The following is a 9,986-nucleotide window of genomic DNA, read 5'->3' as shown; positions in this document are numbered from 1 at the left end:
CACTCCACCTGCCAGCTCCATAAGTCACCTTTAAAGGCTGCATCAAAATGATCAAATGGCTTCCTACATTACTTCATTATTAAATGGATAAATCTTCATCAGTTTCCCTTAAAAATTATTCTTTCCAGTCAGCACTGACATATTTCTAGCTTCTTTCCTTCAGCTCTTTGCAATAAAGGAATCTAATAAGTAAGTGGAAGAGTGCCTGCAAGTGCAGACTGTGATGTGATATTTAAACTGTCCTTAAAATAAGAACTAATTTGTATAAGTATTATAAAGGCTTATTCACATGTACCTCTCAATATCTCCCAGCCCAATTCGTATGTTTCCCGAGAAATGCATGTTATATAAACAAACAAATGCGACCAGCCAGCATGGTGGCGAAGACCTCTGGGTCCCACATGGCTGACTGCATTGTTTGAGTCCAAGGCCCGTGGCTTGGAAAACACACTGGGCCTGTGTGCACGTGTGACCCAAATCCCGAGAAAATGAGCAGAAAGAACTGCATTGTGGCCACCCCTCTGGAGGGCGCTTTCTCACTTTCCCTCCCTTGCTCTCTCTTTCTCTCTGTATAATAGGAATAACAGGAGCAACATCCCTTACGTTTTGGTTTGTAATGGAAAACAGGCCTTTCTCTAGCCCATCTCGCTTTACAGAGCAGAGTCTGAGCGAAGCAGGTAGCAATGGAACTTCCAACCTACATACAGTGGCTCCTTCTACTAGAAATGTCTCATCCTGGGTGGTAAGTTCTTCAAAGTTCTACAGAAGCTTCCCTCCGAAGAGTACTTCTGATGCTTTCACTCAACTTTTAACTTCACTCTAAGTTTGAAACTCTTAGAATAAAGCATTGAGGGGGAAGAGGGAGGGGGCAGTTTCTTTCCTCTCCCCAAAGGAATGATTACCACTGGCATTTAGAATACCATTTCCCTCTCTTTTCTGGCTTTGACTGTGAGCATCCCTCCATACCTCCCTGCGTGAGGTAAGATAAGTATTTTGTCATCTTCTATTAATAGGGAGAGGTTCTGAGTCACAGAATTTTTCTAGCCCAGAAATAAGAGGAATAAAACTCCGCAGGATGATTAGAGCATTATTTTAGGAAGAGGACGATTGTGTTGGTACCGCATCATTTTCCTGGACAACTGCAATTGCTTCCTAATTGGTCTTCCTGCCCCCAGTTTCTCTCTCCCCTTCAGTTTACTCACCCCTTTGTTACTAGAATTATATTCTGAAATCATGTCACACTCTTGTATAAATATCTTTGATGACTTCTCCCTGCCTAAAGGAAAGTTCCACGCTCCTGCCCATGCCATTCAGAGCCCATTTCCTTCTGGCCCTACGCGTTCTCCCCTGTGCTGTTCGCCCCCATTGTCCTCCACACTTCCCGACTGCAATCCACCGTCATTCATGTCCATCGTCTAAACCTTTGCTGCTGCTGTCTGTCTCTCTTGACTACTGTATCTTTCTTCTAGCCTTCTGCCATTGGGGAGAGGGAGAAATCTGCTTATCCACAGAGTTGTAACTCAGATATTGCCTTCTCTGGGAAACCTCTGAAGAATTACGTCTTCATGGGGCCAAGAGGTGGTATGGTGGTTAAGGCACTGGACTCCCACATGGATGACTACAGTTCGAGTCCTGGACCAGGTAGCTTGGTTTCTCACTTTCCCTCCATGTCTTTTTCTGGTGAGTGTATGTGCCCTATGGCAAATGTAAAATAATAATGACAATAATAATAATTAATAAAATTAAATAACTAATTCTTTAAAAAAAAGAATTATACCTTCTTCTTGTTCCCAGAGCACTTGTTTTCTATTGTAATTACATTTATTATGTTACACTCTCCCTGGATATGTGTCTAGTCCCTTTGCCTCCATTAGACTTAGTTTTTGTGACAGCAGAGCCTAAGTCTTGCTCATTTTCATATGCCCCAGCAATCAATTTAGACCCAGACATGCAACTGATGCTCCACGAACACTTGATGCTCTTATCAAGAGGTACCTTCTCTCAGGCAAACTCATAGGCTGGTCTGGGTACAGTTTCAGGCCTCCAGGAAGGAACTCTGAGCCATGACTGTTCAAGAGGTATGCTTATAAGGGGAAATATATTAGTTATGCTTAATGCTACATTTTCTGCCATAAAATTCCAATACTTGTGGGTAAAAGGAACTATTTGATTCATCCTTCTAGACTAGACAGTTTCTGACTAGAGCTGATGGATGAGGTACTCAGATGTCTGGAATATCATTTGGAGCTTGAAAAGTGTGGTCCATCTATGTAAGCTACTCCTGGCTGCTCGACTCACATATGGTTGCCTGGGACCCTGCCCAGACTGTCTGAATCAGTCTCTGTAGGCAAGGGCAGGGTGTGAACTGGGGGAGGGACTTCCAGGTGTTTTTAAACATTTAACTCCCAGACCCACTGGACTGGCTACGAAGGTCTTTTATGCACTCACCAGAAGCCTTTGTCTAGGTAAGGGATTGATGGGGACGTGTTGTGAATCCTTTCCAGCCAGTGGTTCTCAGTCCAGGCTCAGACTCAAATTCTCTAAGGGAGTTTTTGAAAAATATCAATGCCTGAGATTCATCTCTAAGGGAGTTTTTGAAAAATATCAATGCCTAAAATTCTTTTTAGGTCAATTAAATAAGAATTCATGGAGATGTGGATTGGGCATCCATATTTTTCAAAAGCTTTGCTTCTGAGTCAATATGGTTGTACAGTAAATATCAGATTCTTTTGATCAAAATCTGGGGCCAGGCTCCAGATTTAGTTACAGTCCACATCACCTCCACTCACCCCTACTCCCCCTATCCCTCATACCAAATTTAACTAGATGAAAAAATATGTATATTTGAGCAGATAGGTTCAGTCTCACAAACTGTGTGTGGCTAGGAAGTGGTCCCCTCTGCCTTCAGGACTCTGATTAACATCACCTTGCATGAGAGGGCCATGCTGCAGCTACCTCAGCAACCAAACCAGCAGGTTTTGCTGTCCTTTCAGGGAGGAGATCACAGACTCTGGCGGGCGCTGGACGCTGCACTGTTCATCTGCAGGTGGGCTGCCTGCCTTCTTACATCTTGGTCATGCACAATCCACGGATCCTGTCACACTTCCTGTAACAACCATGTGTCATCCGCACACCAATTTTAGCAAGAGAAATAATTCAAAATCCTTTGTGCTAAATCAAATAACCCCTCAGGTCAGCAATTTGATTCACAGCAAAGAATGTCTGAGCTAATTGGCCCTCCCTAAAGCATTAGAGCACTACAGGAGTTATACTGAATTACTTGGAAGTAAATGGCCATACAGACAATATAAAAACAGGGTAGAGAAATCTCAACAAAAAGGGCTTTTTGTTTTGTTTTTCCTGAGAAACTGGTTAGGTGGGGCCTGACCTAGCTTCAGGGTTGACTTCTGAGGTTGCAGGTACGCTTGTCAGACAATTAATAAACATAATCTTGGAATCAAATGTATGCAAAAATTACCCAAGAAGCTCTCCAAAGTGGTGGCAGATTTACTCAAGGTTGGGTATGCTTCTACAATGTGTCTTTTAGCACAGCCTTTCTGACCCACGAATGGAAGATTCTTTCCAGTCAAAGGAGAGTAGCTCTCCCACCCAGCTCCATCTTTCTCCCCTTCTCTCCTCCTCCATAAGAAAAGCTCCTGCTGGGTATAAAGTGTGAGGGAGGAAGGAAATTCCCACAGGAAACGATGGCTTAAGTGCAGGACTGAGAATATAAATGTGTGCTTCTGTCAGATCACTGAGAAACAAAGGGCACAGGCCTCAGGCCAGGAGATTTCTATGATAGTTCCCCACTTGCAGAACGTACATGCAGTCCTCAGGAACAGCTGTGAGCTAGCAGTGATGGCGAAGGGAAAGTGCCTGCCACTTCAGCAGGTGAGTTTTACACTGAAGGAAATCTCTGGGATGCAGTCAGAGGTCCCATTGTCTGCAATTTATCCAGGTCTCTGGACACATTGAGAAATCTCGATTTCTGGGCTGTTTACATCAGTCACTAAAAGGAGTGGTAAATGAAGCAATAGACTCGGATCTTTAACATTCGTTTTCTAAAATGTTGTATGGGTTGTATTTCAATTCCTGAGAACTAAATTGACACTGTAATGTTTTTATATCATCTCTTTTTAGCAAGGTCAATAAACATTCATTAAAAGCTGTGTTTGTGTGTATGTGTTAACAACCAAAATGGCAAATAACAGTCAAGTTATTATTGCTTTAGAACCTTTTTACAAATTGATTGCAATAGCCCTGTGATATGGTATTCCCATTTTCTAGATTAAAGGAAAGAAACTGATGAGGGAAATTACATCATTTCATTGAGTCACACAGCGACAAAATGAGTGAGCCAGGATTATTACAGAATTCACGTTGACCTGACTTCAAAACTCCTCCTCTTGACCAGCAAGATAAAATTTAAGAAATTATGTAGAAGCAGCCATTATATAATAAGATGAATTTTAACAGGCTGCCCCAGGTCATGCTTTAGGGTCATCCTGATCAGGTAGGAAGCAGTATAAAGAGGCTTCAAAAGGACTGAGATTTGATTCTGAATTTCAGCATAACTACCTGACATTTGATCAAAGGCTTTTCCACTATAAAACTGTGGTAATGGTTTACAGGACCTGATGTGCAGTGCTATCATGATAGATTTACCATCTACACAGCTTGGTATCTAATAAATTATAGCTGTAATGTTGTCATTTTTTCAAAAACTTTATATTCATTTATTTAAATTTGACCAGAGAGGGACAGAGCGAGAATGAAAGCAAGAGAAAGAGAGGGAAAGTGAGAAAGCTAGCCGTCAGGTCCAGGACTCAAATCATGGTCGGCCATGTGGGAGTCTGGTGCCCTTAACCACCATGCCACCTGCTGGCCCAATTTTCTTGATATATCTAGACATAACTTTTGTGGTTAACCCACCAAAGAGCCTAAAACAGTGTTGCGTAGACTGGAATTTGGGGGTCTCTGGGTTCCCATCCATATGCTCTTGGAAGACTTGTGAGCTCTCAAATTTGAGAAGCTGAGCTCAAGCACTTCTCGTGTTGTTCACATACAGTCATTTCCACTGATTGCTGAGGCAAAAATAGGGTGGCAGGAAACAGGGCCTACTTAGGAAAACAGTGCTCTTACACAACAGCTGCATGGACTGCTCTCACCTGAGTAAAGAAGGAGCACAAGAAGGGGAGAAAAGTCAGCCGAGGAAACAGGACCACACAGGAGGCATAAGGCAAATATTCTGCATGACAGATAGCCTGGATACTGTACCTACAATGTGCACAACATGACGGAAAAGGGTTTGGAAAGCTGAATCCATGTAGACCCTCGTCTCCCAGGAAGGCAATTTGAGCTGTACTTTTCCCACTAAGGATCATCACTGGGGCTTTGGAAATAAAACGACAGGAAACAAGGTGCCTCGTCTTTGCTCCAAAAAACGGTAAATGAGCTTGGCTGTACTGAGCAATGCCAACTATCTGATTGTTTCTTACCTATATGTTTTATATATACTTTTACTTTTCCAACTTTGTAAAAATAAAGGCGAAGAAGTGTGGGGGGTGGGCGGCAAAACACGATGCTCTGCAGGCCAATCACATGGAAGTGTTCCTGGTGCTGGTCTGGTGACCTTCCAGAGTACGTCGGTCACGGGTGGCTGTTGCTGGGGGCAGATCACAACACTGCGACCCAGTCGGGGTGGGGGTGGGGGGTGATCTCTCACTCTGTATGTCTCTCTCACTTGTGGAAGAAATAAATAACAAAAAAGGGAGGGGGGAATCATTATTTTTCCAGTGGAACAAAGGGAACCAAAATATATGACAGGAGAAATGAACATTGCTAGCTTGAAATGAATTGCCTTGCTGGAAAGCTCTAACTTCAAAAGAATATGATAAAGTCTCTACCAGATCTTCACTGTATGTTATTCTGCATTTCATCAGATGTTGCAGAAATGCTAGCAGGATGACCAAGATGATGAGCTTCAAAAACTTAGCCAACTGGCTAAGGCTTGAGTTTCACAACAGTTCATGTTTCTTCACATCGTACCATTTTGGCAAGGTATGAAAGTGCCATCTCGTTTGTAGGAAAGCTCTGACCACCCCTTGGATGAGCCTGCTGACCGGTGACTGGCACTGCTGCCAAGTTACCTGTGCACTGAGGTCTAACGCAGCCTGCCTTCTCCCCCACTCCCATACTGTTCAGGGAAATCATTAACCAGAGCTCAGTACAGCTCTTCACCCTAGGGCGAGCTTCATCAAAGGGCCATGTGAGAAGCAGTCTGACTACAAAGCAGGACCTAGAGTTCCTACGCGGTGTCCTCATGGTATTTTAATAAAGGGGGGGATTTGAAATTCCCAGTGGCTTTCTCCATACACAGCCTATCAAGGTACATCACCCTTATTTCGCATTGTCAGTTCTTTAGTTGCTGTTGTTCAGACATAACTTCCTGCTATTTTCTGAAAGCACCTGTCAGGAGACTTCAAGGTGAATTTTTTGCACCCCATATACCCTGAATTTTAAGTCAGACTATTTTTAACATGTCCTTCAAATAATTAAATGTAGTCCTGAGGTTTGGCTGCTCTGATGACTATCTCTTAGACAGCCTCTCTTGGACCTTTAAAAGTGAATCTTGAAGGACTAGCAGATGGCGTAATGGCTATGTTGCTGCTCACATGTAGTTGACCATGGTTTGAGTCCCGGACCCAGTGGCTTAAACTCATGCTGGGCGTGTGTGTGTGTGCATGCCCAAGATCCGGAGAGGAAAATTCCCTGGGGGGGTGATTTCTCGCTTTCTGTCTCTCTGTCTCTCTGGCAAGTGCATGTGCCCTGTAGCAAAAAGCTCTCAAAAAAAAAAAAAAAAAGTGAATCTTGAATATGTAACAAGATTACATTTTAAGCCAGACCTTCCAAAAACCTTCTCCTTATTTGCAGAAATCCGTTTAACTATTCTCACATGATGTGTTAATAAATGTCATTGTTTTCCTAGAGATTACCCAAGAAGATTAAAAGTCATGCTAACATAAATCTCAAGTGCCCTCGAACTGAGGAAAATTCCTGCAAAGCTAGAATGCTTCAACAGCCCAGGGAGAATGTATAACCAAAAGATTTAATAACATTTTTTTTTGGGGGGGAGAGGTTTTTGCTATGCGGCTATGCGGCGCATGAGAGAGACAGAGAGACAGAAAGCAAGAAATCACCCCCCAGGGGGAATGGCCACACAGCAATCCCTTCTCTTCCTCTCTCCTCCCGGGATCTTGGGCACGCACGCACATGTGTCCGGCCTGAGTTTAAGCCACCAGTCCAGGACTCGAAACGTGGTCGACTACATGGGAGTCTGTGATGCAGCCATTATGTCATCTGTTGGTTCCAAGCACTTCTACTTTCTAATATAGCATATGATAATTTTTCTTCTGTCCTTACTAGAATGTAAGCTCCAGGAAGGCATGTTTTTCTTGTCTATTGTATTCACTGCTGCTTTACCAGAACTTACAATATACAAGTGAATGAATGAATGAAGTGAGGCCCAGAGAGGCTGTCATTTTACCTCTACGGCACTGCTAGGGAATGATAGGTAAGGTTAGAACTCATGCCCACGTGGTGCTCAAATGATGCCACTAGTTATGTAATGGTAGTCATGAAGATTAGAATCTAGAACATGGGCCAGTCACGTAGTGTGGTGGTTAAGGTGGATCACACACGGCCAACTGACTGGTTCAAATCTCAGAATCAGTGACTTGAAAAACATGCTGTGTGTGTGCATGTGCCCAAAATCCTGAAAGGAGAAATAGAGTAGGGATTGTGGAATGACCATCATCCACAAGGGATATTTCTTCACTTTTAAAGAATTATTTTATTTAGCTTTATTTATTTATTTATTCATTTATTTACTTTTAACTTGACCAGAGAGGGACAGGGCAGGGGGGTGGGGGGAGGTGTGCAGGAGTGAGAAAGCAAGTCGCCAGGTCCAGGACTTGAACCACAGTCGGCCATGTGGGTGTCCAGTGCCTTTAACCACCATGCCACCTGCTGGCTCCTCACTTTCTATTTTTCTCTGGTAAGCATATATACCCTCAAGCAAATTTAAAAAAGAAAAAAACAAGAAGAATCTAAGGAACCACCTGGTGGTGAGGTGGTAAAGGCAGCTGGCAGCTGGATGCTACATGGTGACTGTACTGTTCAAGTCCTAGACCCAGAGGCTTGAGGGACACCTGGGCACGTGTGTATGTGTGTATGCGCGCGCACTCGCCCAAAATCCTGAGAGGAGACTGGAGGAGAAGGGATTGTGGTTTGGCCATCCTGCTGGGAAGTGGGAGGTGTGATTTCTCACTTTTCCTCTGTCTCTCTCTGCTGAGCCACATGCTCTTTAACAAAACTGAAAAAAAAATCCAGGATATACTCTAAAACGACTATGTAGCATTCTTCTTTGACTATGAATGGCTGACTGGTGAAGAGCTGCAGTCAAGACCACTGATGCAGAAAGAACTGGGAAACAAACTAACCTGCTATCTTTGACATCTGTGAGGAAGAAATAACAGAGTCAATCTGGTGGCCCATGTTCAAAATGCAGACTTCGGAGTCCTTCGTGTTTTGGCAAGAAACAGCAGATGGATGTGAGGGTGGGGTCCACAATACCCTGTCATCTGTGTTTATGGTAACCCCTGAAAGACTATAATGGGTTTGGCCTCAAATCCTGACCCCATTCTTCACTGCTGTGACCTCAGGCAGTCCTTAATCTCTGTAAACGGAAATAATTTACATGGGTTTTCTAAAGACTGACTGGAATTATGCATATAAACACAGCAACAAGATTGTGCCCATGGTGTAGTGAAGAACCAATAGCATTATTTTCTCTCATTTCCCTTTCTCACTCATAGAATAAATACACTTTAAAACATATATAAATAAGGGACGAGCAGATGGCGTAATGACTACGTTGCTGGACTCACATGTAGTCAACCGCAATTTGAGTCCCGGACCCAGTGGCTTAAACTCACACTGGGTACGTATGTGCGTGCCCAAGATCCAGAGAGGAACATGGAAGAGAAGGGATTCCCGTGTGGCCATCACCCCTAGGGGGGGATGATTTCTTGCTCTCTGTCTCTCTTCGTCTTTCTGGTGAGTGCATGCACCCTATAGCAAAAACCTCTCCCCTCCGAAAAGAAAAAGAAAAAAACAGAAAACAAAAATGTATAAATAAAAGTCAACCAGAAGTTATAACACAGTTCCACCCATTTTGTTGACCATGATATAGAATTTGAGGTCCGTCTAGGACAGCTTCTGCTTTGCCTGACAGCTGAACTGGAATGGATTAACCCGTTTCAGGTAGCGTCTCAAATGGCTGCAAGGCAGGTCTCAAAGGGTGTCTTTGGGCTAGGAAAAAATCGGCCTAGGACCCAGGTCATTTTGCAGGTTCTCAATTTAGAAAAATACAAATATCGGCAGCTAATAGCACACTACTTTAGGTACCCATTTAATCATCACAGCGACCCTAGGAAGCAGGTATTTTTTTATTATCCCAACGTGGAACAGTCAGAGGATGTAACCAAGGTCACCCACATATGAAGAGGTGGGGGGACAACATTCAAGCTCTGGCCGCTACCCTCCGAGTTCCTTAAAGCCGCGCTTCTTCTCACAAGTCGTCAGGAGCCATTTTATTAAACCTGGTGGAAAGGACCTTCACTCTCGTTGCGCTAGGGGTCCAAAGCACGGATAAAAATTTTTTCATCGCTAAGTTTCCAAGTGTGTGACGATCCTCCCAAATCTATGTTCACACTCAGGTAACTGCACTTTCAGAACAGGTAAGTAAAATCCCAACTTCTTTCCCTCTCCTGCCCCTCCCGTCCCAGCCCCCAGTAACTGAAACGTCTGGGGCCGGGAACGTATGTAGCAGATGCAAGGATAGGGGCGTCAGCTCCAGCGCAGGCCTCCCCCAGCTGGAACTGAAGCTACCCAGTGAAATATGGGGTCTGGTTCCAAGGAATAGA

At 43.8% G+C, this 9,986-nt stretch overlaps 1 long non-coding RNA gene across 2 annotated transcripts; it reads right to left on the bottom strand.

The window, feature by feature from the left end:
• Window positions 1–2,618: 2,618 nt before the first annotated feature.
• Window positions 2,619–8,036, bottom strand: LOC114008962 (uncharacterized). Of its 2 annotated transcripts, none has more exons than XR_003550450.1 (3): window positions 8,026–8,036; window positions 4,933–5,168; window positions 2,619–3,106 (listed from the first exon to the last, which is right to left on the bottom strand). It is a non-coding gene; the product is annotated as an uncharacterized LOC114008962 (long non-coding RNA). The 2 variants fall into 2 exon arrangements; XR_003550449.1 differs by lacking the exon at window positions 8,026–8,036 and adding an exon at window positions 5,282–5,436.
• Window positions 8,037–9,986: the final 1,950 nt, after the last annotated feature.

Source organism: Tupaia chinensis, unplaced genomic scaffold, assembly GCF_000334495.1.
Source record: "Tupaia chinensis unplaced genomic scaffold, TupChi_1.0 Scaffold000423_1, whole genome shotgun sequence".
Classification (NCBI taxonomy): Eukaryota; Metazoa; Chordata; class Mammalia; order Scandentia; family Tupaiidae; genus Tupaia; species Tupaia belangeri.
This window is presented reverse-complemented; position numbering and strand designations above follow the sequence as displayed.